The following is a 10,854-nucleotide window of genomic DNA, read 5'->3' on the forward strand; positions in this document are numbered from 1 at the left end:
GTGGTGGTCGGCTGAGGCGGACAGAGCTTTTGGTAACCTGAAGGCTCTGTTTACCACGGCTCCAGTGCTGGCACATCCTGATCCCTCCTTAGCGTTCATAGTTGAGGTGGATGCATCCGAGGCTAGAATAGGGGCTGTGCTATCTCAGCGCTCGGGTAACCCACCAAAACTCCGCCCCTGTGCTTTCTTTTCGAACAAGCTCAGCCCGCCGGAGCGAAACTATGACGTGGGGGATAGGGAGTTGTTAGCTGTTGTCGGGGCTCTGAAAGCGTGGAGACATTGGCTTGAGGGGGCTAGACACCCTTTCCTCATTTGGACTGACCACCGAAATCTGGAGTATATTTGGGCAGCGAGGAGACTGAACCCTCGCCAGGCTAGGTGGGCTATGTTTTTCACACACTTTTCTTTCACTCTTTCTTATAAACCAGGTTCCCAGAACGTCAAGGCAGACGCACTGTCCCGGCTGTATGATACAGAGGAGCAGTCCACAGAGCCCACTCCCATAATTCCAGCCTCATGCCTGGTGGCACCGGTGGTATGGGAGGTGGACGCGGACATCGAACGGGCGTCACGTGCAGAACCCACTCCCTCCCAGTGTCCCGTTGGGCGCGTGTACGTGCCGTTTGATGTTCGCGATCGTTTGATCTGTTGGGCTCACACATCACCCTCCTCTGGTCATCCTGGTATAGGTCGGACGGTGCGCTGCCTTACGGGGAAGTACTGGTGGCCCACATTAGCCAAGGACGTGAGGGTTTATGTCTCCTCCTGTTCGGTATGCGCACAGTGCAAGGCACCTAGACATCTGCCCAGAGGGAAATTACAACCCCTCTATTGCCAGGACCGGCCGGGAGAGTGGGCATCATTTATCCCTTGGGCGGAGATGGACCAAAATTCCTTACGCCACTCTTCCACTAACCTTACCCCTTTTCAGTGTGTGCTAGGGTATCAGCCGGTCCTGGCACCATGGCATCAGAGCCAGATCGAGGCTCCTGCGGTGGATGAATGGTTTCGGCACTCGGAGGAGACATGGAACGCTGCCCATGTACGTCTGCAACGAGCCATCAGGCGGCAAAAGGCGAGTGCCGACAGCCACCGCAGTGAGGCCCCGGTTTATGCATCGGGGGATCGGGTCTGGCTCTCGGCCCGAAACCTGCCCCTTCACCTGCCCTGCCGGAAGCTGGGTCCGCGGTTTGTGGGGCCATTTAAAGTCCTGAGGAGATTGAACGAGGTTTGTTATAGGTTACAACTTCCCCCTGATTATCATATTAACCCCTCGTTCCATGTGTCTCTCCTCGGGCCGGTGGTAACTGGTCCGCTCCAGCAGTCGGAGGTACGGGAGGTTCCTCCGCCCCCTCTGGACATCGAGGGGGCCCCGGCATATACCGTACGAGCCATTATGGACTCCAGACGTCGGGCGAGGGGCCTTCAGTACCTCGTGGAGTGGGAGGGGTATGGCCCGGAGGAGCAAAGCTGGGTAACGGCGGAAGACATCCTGGATCCATCGTTAATCCAGGATTTTCATCGCTTCCGTCCGGATCGCCCTGCTCCCCGTCCTCCGGGTCGTCCCCGAGGCCGGTGTCGGCGCGCTGCTGGAGCCGCGCAACTTTCACTAGGGATGGACGCGCGCAACTTTCACTAGGGATGGACATGCCCCCCCACATTCTGAAATTGTATTTTTGTCCCCACAAGTTGTATCATTGGAATGTTATTCAAAACGATTGCTTTAGGACCATGCAGACTCTTCCGAGCAGTCGGGTAGGCTATTTGGAGTGTTTATCCAACTGGATCAAAATTATTGAAAAAAGAATAATGATTCAAAATGTAATAAAATGCCACTTTGTGCCCTTGGATGAACCTATAATTTCGGTGCAGTTTTGGTGGTTTCTGATATATTTTCCCTCTCAGTTTATAAGACCATCTCATCCTCAAAAGTCTGGTGAATGTGTGTACTGTTGTGTTTGTTGAGTTCAATTACAGAAGTTCAGGTATGTTGACCTGTGGTGATTCTCACCTCAATGCTCGTGTTGTTTTCCGTTAGTCTGCCTTAGTCTGTTAACTCGCTCATTTTCCAAATTATTTAGCCTAGTAAATAATACCCCAAAAAATTATTATCAGTGGCCTTGAGTTCAGTTACAAGTGTTTGGGTCATTGAAGTTTCCGAGTTAGATGACTTTCAGAATGAGAACATTGCAACTGACTGTTCATTAATACATCATATTTATTTTACCAATGTTTGAATTTTTTTCTCCACTTTGACATTACAGAGTACTTTGTGTAGATCGTTTACAAAACAATACAATTCAATCATTTTTAATGACACTTTGTAACACAACAAAATGTTGGAAAAGTCAAGGGGTGTGAACTTTCTGAAGGCACTGTAGATATTTAGTTGCTAATACATTAGGTCCAGTTACCGTTGGTCATGTGGTAATAATGTAATCTTGAGGGTAATCTATTGCAAGTTATCTGTTGTCGTGTCTTTGCTATGACGGATTAAGTGATATGACATGGGGGTCATAAACCTCCCCCAACAGGCCATCGTCATGACGCCATGTAACTTTCTTTGTGATCAGGTTTGCTTCTGTCATGAAATGATTCTCAAACGCAGTGTAAAGCCTTCTGGCAGCCCTCGGCTGATCAGTTCCTCACGAAGCTGGAATAAACACAGGGGTTACATAATTTAGTAAATGGGTTAATGCTACATTCCTATCCTCTTCACGCTCCTTCCCACTTATTCACTTCACTTTCCATCTTTACTCAGTATCCTTATTTGTTAAAGCAACCTTACACTGAAATCCCTTTGAGTGAGGTTATTCCTCATTCTATAATCATTTTTGGAGATTAATAATAATTAATTATTATATGATATGTTTGACAGTGACTCTCACCTGCTTCAAGATTTCAGATTCAGTTAGGTCTGTTGTCATGGTGAATTTCACCCTCAGTACCAACTTATATCCTGTAGAGACACAATGAGTCAATAATATGAACAGACAGACAGACAGACACATAACGTACTATAAGAAAAAAAGGAGACTTGACAGGGTTGACCACTATTACCAATTTCATTAGATATTAAGTAAAGTAAATCACACTTACCAGACCCACTATGCATGGTTGACTGTATTATATTAGGAGCTGTAGTTGTTGTATCAGGAGCTGTAGTTGTTGTATTAGGAGCTGTAGTTGTTGTATCAGGAGCTGTAGTTGTTGTATCAGGAGCTGTAGTTGTTGTATTAGGAGCTGTAGTTGTTGTATTAGGAGCAGTAGTTGTTGTATTAGGAGCTGTAGTTGTATTAGGAGCTGAAGTTGTATTAGGAGCTGTGGTTGTTGTATAAGGTGCTGGGGTTGTTGTAGTAGGAGCTGTGGTTGTTGTATAAGGTGCTGGGGTTGTTGTAGTAGGAGCTGTGGTTGTTGTATAAGGTGCTGGGGTTGTTGTAGTAGGAGCTGTGGTTGTTGTATAAGGTGCTGTAGTTGTTGTATTAGGATCTACTGTTGTTGTGATATGAGCTACAGTTTTGGTTATCGTTGCAGGAGCTGTTGTTGTCGTAATTGGATCTGTGGTTGTTGTAGTAGGAGCCTCAGTTGTTGTTGTTGTAGTAGGAGCTGTAGTTGTTGTATAAGGTGCTGGGGTTGTTGTAGTAGGAGCTGTGGTTTTAGTAAGAGCTGCTGCTCCTGTTATTATAGTAGGAGCTGCAGTTGATGTTGTAGTAGGAGCCTCAGTTATTGTTGTTGTAGGAGGAGCTGTAGTTGTGGTTGTTACATCAGGAATTGTGGTTGATGTAGTAGGAACTGCAGTTGTGGTTGTTGTAGTAGGTTCTGCAGTTGTGATTGTTGTAGTAGGTTCTGCAGTTGTGGTTGTTGAAGTAGGAACTGCAGTTATGGTTGTTGAAGTAGGAACTGCAGTTGTGGTTGTTGAAGTAGGAACTGCAGTTGTGGTTGTTGAAGTAGGAACTGCAGTTGTGGTTGTTGTAGTAGGTTCTGCAGTTGTGGTTGTTGTAGTAGGAACTGCAGTTGTGGTTGTTGTAGTAGGTTCTGCAGTTGTGGTTGTTGTAGTAGGAACTGCAGTTGTGGTTGTTGTAGTAGGTTCTGCAGTTGTGGTTGTTGAAGTAGGAACTGCAGTTGTGGTTGTTGTAGTAGGTTCTGCAGTTGTGGTTGTTGTAGTAGGTTCTGCAGTTGTGGTTGTTGAAGTAGGAACTGCAGTTGTGGTTGTTGTAGTAGGAGCCTCAGTTATTGTTGTTGTAGTAGGAACTGTTGTTGTGGTTGATGTAGTAGGAACTGCAGTTGTGGTTGTTGTAGTAGGTTCTGCAGTTGTGGTTGTTGTAGTAGGAACTGCGGTTGTGGTTGTTGTAGTAGGAACTGCAGTTGTGGTTGTTGTAGTAGGAACTGTGGTTGTGGTTGTTGTAGTAGGTTCTGCAGTTGTGGTTGTTGAAGTAGGAACTGCAGTTGTGGTTGTTGTAGTAGGTTCTGCAGTTGTGGTTGTTGTAGTAGGAACTGCAGTTGTGTTGGTTGTAGTAGGTTCTGCAGTTGTGGTTGTTGTAGTAGGAGCCTCAGTTATTGTTGTTGTAGTATGAACTGTTGTTGTGGTTGATGTAGTAGGTTCTGCAGTTGTGGTGGTTGTAGTAGGAACTGCAGTTGTGGTTGTTGTAGTAGGAGCTTCAGTTGTTGTTGTAGTAGGAGCCTCAGTTATTGTTGTTGTAGTAGGAACTGTTGTTGTGGTTGATGTAGTAGGAACTGCAGTTGTGGTTGTTGTAGTAGGTTCTGCAGTTGTGGTTGTTGAAGTAGGAACTGCAGTTGTGGTTGTTGTAGTAGGTTCTGCAGTTGTGGTTGTTGTAGTAGGAACTGCAGTTGTGGTTGTTGAAGTAGGAACTGCAGTTGTGGTTGTTGTAGTAGGTTCTGCAGTTGTGGTTGTTGTAGTAGGAGCTTCAGTTGTTGTTGTAGTAGGAACTGTTGTTGTGGTTGATGTAGTAGGAACTGCAGTTGTGGTTGTTGTAGTAGGTTCTGCAGTTGTGGTTGTTGAAGTAGGAACTGCAGTTGTGGTTGTTGTAGTAGGTTCTGCAGTTGTGGTTGTTGAAGTAGGAACTGCAGTTGTGGTTGTTGAAGTAGGAACTGCAGTTGTGGTTGTTGAAGTAGGAACTGCAGTTGTGGTTGTTGTAGTAGGTTCTGCAGTTGTGGTTGTTGTAGTAGGAGCCTCAGTTATTGTTGTTGTAGTAGGAACTGTTGTTGTGGTTGATGTAGTAGGTTCTGCAGTTGTGGTTGTTGAAGTAGGAACTGCAGTTGTGGTTGTTGTAGTAGGAACTGCAGTTGTGGTTGTAGTAGCAAAAGCTGTTGTTGTAGTAAATGGATCTGTGGTTGTTGTAGTAGGAGCTTCAGTTGTTGTTGTAGTAGGAGCCTCAGTTGTTGTTGTAGTAGGAACTGTTGTTGTGGTTGATGTAGTAGGAACTGCAGTTGTGGTTGTTGTAGTAGGTTCTGCAGTTGTGGTTGTTGAAGTAGGAACTGCAGTTGTGGTTGTTGTAGTAGGTTCTGCAGTTGTGGTTGTTGAAGTAGGAACTGCAGTTGTGGTTGTTGAAGTAGGAACTGCAGTTGTGGTTGTTGAAGTAGGAACTGCAGTTGTGGTTGTTGTAGTAGGTTCTGCAGTTGTGGTTGTTGTAGTAGGAACTGCAGTTGTGGTTGTTGTAGTAGGTTCTGCAGTTGTGGTTGTTGTAGTAGGAACTGCAGTTGTGGTCGTTGTAGTAGGTTCTGCAGTTGTGGTTGTTGAAGTAGGAACTGCAGTTGTGGTTGTTGTAGTAGGTTCTGCAGTTGTGGTTGTTGTAGTAGGTTCTGCAGTTGTGGTTGTTGAAGTAGGAACTGCAGTTGTGGTTGTTGTAGTAGGAGCCTCAGTTATTGTTGTTGTAGTAGGAACTGTTGTTGTGGTTGATGTAGTAGGAACTGCAGTTGTGGTTGTTGTAGTAGGTTCTGCAGTTGTGGTTGTTGTAGTAGGAACTGTGGTTGTGGTTGTTGTAGTAGGAACTGCAGTTGTGGTTGTTGAAGTAGGAACTGCAGTTGTGGTTGTTGTAGTAGGTTCTGCAGTTGTGGTTGTTGTAGTAGGAACTGCAGTTGTGGTGGTTGTAGTAGGTTCTGCAGTTGTGGTTGTTGTAGTAGGTTCTGCAGTTGTGGTTGTTGTAGTAGGAACTGCAGTTGTGGTTGTTGTAGTAGGAACTGCAGTTGTGGTTGTAGTAGCAAGAGCTGTTGTTGTAGTAAATGGATATGTGGTTGTTGTAGTAGGAGCTTCAGTTGTTGTTGTAGTAGGAGCCTCAGTTATGGTTGTTGTAGTAGGAGCTGTAGTTGTGGTTGTTGTAGTAGGAGCTGTAGTTGTGGTTGTTGTAGTAGGAGCTGTAGTTGTGGTTGTTACATCAGGAACTGTGGTTGTTGTAGTAGGAACTGCAGTTGTGGTTGTAGTAGCAAGAGCTGTTGTTGTAGTAAATGGATCTGTGGTTGTTGTAGTAGGAGCTTCAGTTGTTGTTGTAGTAGGAGCCTCAGTTATGGTTGTTGTAGTAGGAGCTGCATCTGTGGCTGTTGGAGCAAGAGATGCACCTACAGCTGTGGTTGTTGTTGCAGGTTCCTCAGTTGTGGTTGTCATATTAGGATCTGTAGTTGTGCTTGTTACAGAGCAGAGGCTGCCTATTACTTGGAAAAATATTACAATTAGTAGGTAGCTTAACAATACTTTAAGCCCAGGCACCAGAAATTGGCCCAGGCATTTCTAAAACATCGGACAATTTTTTCCCTCAAGATCACCACACATCATCATCCTGCACAAAAAAAAACACAAAAACATTTAGACAGTCCCATTGGGCTTTTGGAAGAAAATGCCTTCTGGAACATGTGAACTTCCCTGTGCCTTAATAATAAACGTGTATGCCGTCTGTAAATACAAATAAAATTGTTAAATTACGAGCCTGACACAGAAAAATACAGGAGCATTCCTGCTATCAGTGATTGGCTAAAATAATGGATGGGTTGGACATGCCAAGAAATTAGTTTGGATATGTGTGCCATGTGGCATGGTCTTATCTATTACATGAGCTGCTCAGTATGCAGCAAGATAAAGCATACTGTTAGCTAGCTAGCTAATGTTAGCTGGCTGGCTCGCTAGCTAACGTTTTGTGAATGTTCTGTGTAGTAATATTATTTGTATCTCAGAAAGCCATTTGGATTGCTAGTTATAGCCTAATGTTGGCTAGCTAAAATTGAATCTAGTTGGTTAGCTTTAGCTACTTGCAGGTTCATGCATGTTAGTATTGCCACGTTCAAAACAACTGGGAAAAAATAAGAGTTCAAATCATGACATAAGTGAATTTCAGGCCGGAAAGTCAGAGCCCTAGAAAGAGGCCCGAGTTCCAGAGTTGGATGATCGTTCAAAACGTTTTTTCCAAATCCTAATTGTTTTGAACACAGCGTTAGTTGGGATTATGGTTAGCTAGCTAGCTACATGTCCAAACAAAAGAATCCACTATGCAAATGACAATTTCACTGTACCTTTTACACCTTCTATATCCTCTGCATGTGACACATAACTTCTATGGGCTAGCGTCCCACCCGCGGTACACACTATCAACAGCCAGTGAAATAGCATGGCGCGAAATACAAAACAGCAAAAATCTCATAATTTCATTTTCTCAAACAATCAACTATTTTACACCATTTTAAAGATAAACTTCTTGTTATTAATCTAACCACATTGTCCGATTTCAAAAAGGCTTTACGGCGAAAGCATAAAATTAGATTATGTTAGGACATAAACTTCACAAGAAAAACCACACAGCCATTTTCCAAGCAAGGACATGCATCACAAAAACCAAAAATACAGCTAAATGATTCACTAACCTTTGATGATCTTCATCAGATGGCACTCATAGGACTTCATGTTACACAATACATGTATGTTTTGCTCGATGAAGTTCATATTTATATCCAAAAACCCCATTTTACATTGGCGCATGATGTTCAGAAAATGTATTCCCACCAAACCTCCGGTGAATGAACACATCAATTTACAAAAATACTCATCATAAACGTTGATAAAATTTACAACAGTTATTGAAAGAATTATAGATATACTTCACCTTAATGCAACCGCTGTGTCAGATTTTAAAATAGCTTTACGGAGAAAGCACATTTTTCAATATTCTGAGTACATAGCTCAACCATCAAAGCAAGCTATACAGATACCCGCCAAGTTCTGGGGTCAACTAATTTCAGAATTAGTATTATAAATATTCCCTTACCTTTGCTGATCTTCCTCAGAATGCACTCGCAGGACTCCTACTTCCACAAGAAATGTTCTTTTTGTTTGAAATACTCCACATTTATGTCCAAATACTTCGTTTTGTTCGTGCGTTCAGATCACTATCCAAAGGCATAACGTGCGAGCGTAAATCCAGACACGAAAAGTCAAATAGTTCCATTCATAGAAACATGTCAAACGTTGTTTACAATCAATCCTTAGGGTCTTTTTAACATAAAACATCGGTATTCCAACCGGACAATAGCGTATTCATTACAGAGGAAAAAGAAGGAGCGGCGCGCCAAACGTGCCCGCGCAGTAAACAACTCACTGGTCCCAGGCAGTCCACTCATTGACTGAGCTCCTATTTTCTGCCCAGTAACAGGAGAAGGATGAAACACGTTTCTAAAGGCTGTTGACAGCCAATGGAAGCTTTAGGAAGTGCAACGTGACCCCACAGACACTGTAGTTTCGGAAGGAATTCAAAAGAAGAACTACAATTCCTGGTTGGATTTTTCTCAGGTTTTTGCCTGCCATATGAGTTCTGTTATACTCACAGACATCATTCAAACAGTTTTAGAAACTTCAGAGTGTTTTCTATCCAAATCTAATAATCTAATCATCTCTAATAATATGCAAATATTTGACTCTGCGCCCGAGTTTTAGGCAGTTTACTCTGGGCACGCTTTTCATCCAAAAATGAAAACATTGCCCCCTATACCTTAAAAAGATAAACTTATATTTTATTATTTAACTAAGCAAGTCAGTTTAGAACAAATTCTTATTTACAATGACAGCCTAGGAACATTGGGTTAACTGCCTTGTTCAGTGGCAGAAAGATAGATTTTTACCTTGTCAGCTGAGGGATTTGATGTAGCAACCTTTCGGTTACTGGCCTAACACTCTGACCACTAGGCTACCTTCCGTCTGTTTACCAGAAATTGTCATCTGAAGAACAACATGACCGGCACCAAAATCAGATTAGGATATAGGCCAAGGACCAGATAAAGTGTATTTTTGCTACTACTTTAACCATGTTTAGTCTTGAAATCTTTGGTAGTTTACTACCCTGTGAATCCTTAAAGAGATGTGTGGGGCTAAGGCTTAAGAGTGTGTGAACAATGCTGAGTGGGTGTAGACAAAGAAGAGCTCTCCAGTAGGTGTACTGTACCAAAACATTCACAGACCATTTTCTCAAAGGTGGGGTTACTAGTTTATCAACTTTCAAATAATAATTAATTTCCCATTGCTCATCAACTGTGCAGTGTATGATATTACATTTTATAGCTCTGAGTCTCTACTTTTATCCAATGTAAAAAACAAAAAAATCTTATTTGCTGCATAGGACCAAATCCAGGTGATAACCATACAGGAGATAGATACTAACCTGAAGAAATCATGATGATAAACACCCCAAGTTGCATGGTTGTAATGGTATTCCCTCTAATACATGGGAGAAAAAACTATGAATCAAATTCTAAATAAATTATAAACGATTGTTCATTTTAATTATACATTTAAATACTAATCAAAGATACAAATTGAAATACTGAAGGTAGCCTAAACAGTAAGCAGTTAAAAATCTCATTATGTTTTTTTTAAGTGAGATTTTTCTATCAGTACAGTAGGCCTACCTGTAGGTGACAATGTGCACTGTTCTGCACATTTACATTCTGATAAGTGCAGGTACTTTTAACGTATAATATTTTATAGAATAATGGAAAATGTCTTACCAAAATGGTTGCTGTTGTCTTCGTCCGTGTTCAGGCTTCTGTGAGCTCCTCAACTGATCTGCATAAGCTTCTGTTTTATCATTTGTTCTCTGTCAGCTGGCATCCCAAATGGCACCCTATTCGCTATAAAGTGCACTACTTTGACTAGGAAATAGGGTGCCACTCAGTCTCTGGCAGTTACAGTAACTACACAGTTCAACATGAAGAATAAACTACATTACAACACTATCAGGCCAGTAAGCAACATCTGATTATATTTATAAAAGTACAGACTCATAGCTTCAAAATGGTATATCATACACTGTAGTTGGAGGAAACATAGGAAAGGCATACTGCTTTTAAAGTTGATAAACGTGTTATCCCACTTACGAGAAAATGCCCTCGAAAGTGTTTCACACTTGCTCAAGAGCTCTTCTATGAGTATGCCCATTAAGCATTGTTCACACCATCTTACGCCTTAACCCCACCCATCTATTTAAGGACTCACATGTGAGGACATGTACTAAAAACAGAGTGAGTAAGGTAGTGTAGTAAACAAGTGTTGAAAGTAATAGCCTACAATAAGGAAAAACTCCAGCTAAAAATACACTTCATCTAGTCCTTGATTTATATCAAATCAAACCAACGTTTATTTGTCACGTACACAGGATACAGAAGGTGTAAACGGCACAGTGAAATGCTTCCTTGCCAGTTCTTTCTCAACAGCACAGTATCAATATCAAAAATAAAAAACTTGTGAACAGAAAAGTATCAATATCAAGAAATAGAAGGGGATAAGTCTCGATGCCAGTAGAGAAAGAACAAAAGAATATACATTAAGTAGAAAAACAATATCAATAACGATGGCGGTGATAG

General features: G+C 42.4%; 1 long non-coding RNA gene across 2 annotated transcripts; it reads right to left on the reverse strand.

Moving 5' to 3' along the window:
- Positions 1–2,200: 2,200 nt before the first annotated feature.
- Positions 2,201–10,321, reverse strand: LOC106577928 (uncharacterized). 2 transcript variants are annotated; one of them, XR_014381441.1, is made up of 5 exons: positions 10,000–10,321; positions 9,654–9,709; positions 3,100–6,660; positions 2,889–2,959; positions 2,201–2,653 (listed from the first exon to the last, which is right to left on the reverse strand). It is a non-coding gene; the product is annotated as an uncharacterized LOC106577928 (long non-coding RNA). The 2 variants fall into 2 exon arrangements; XR_014381442.1 differs by having other exon boundaries at positions 3,100–6,666.
- Between the last annotated feature and the right edge of the window lie 533 nt (positions 10,322–10,854).

The sequence above is a fragment of the Salmo salar genome, chromosome 18, assembly GCF_965601325.2.
Source record: "Salmo salar chromosome 18, fSalSal1, whole genome shotgun sequence".
NCBI lineage: Eukaryota > Metazoa > Chordata > Actinopteri > Salmoniformes > Salmonidae > Salmo > Salmo salar.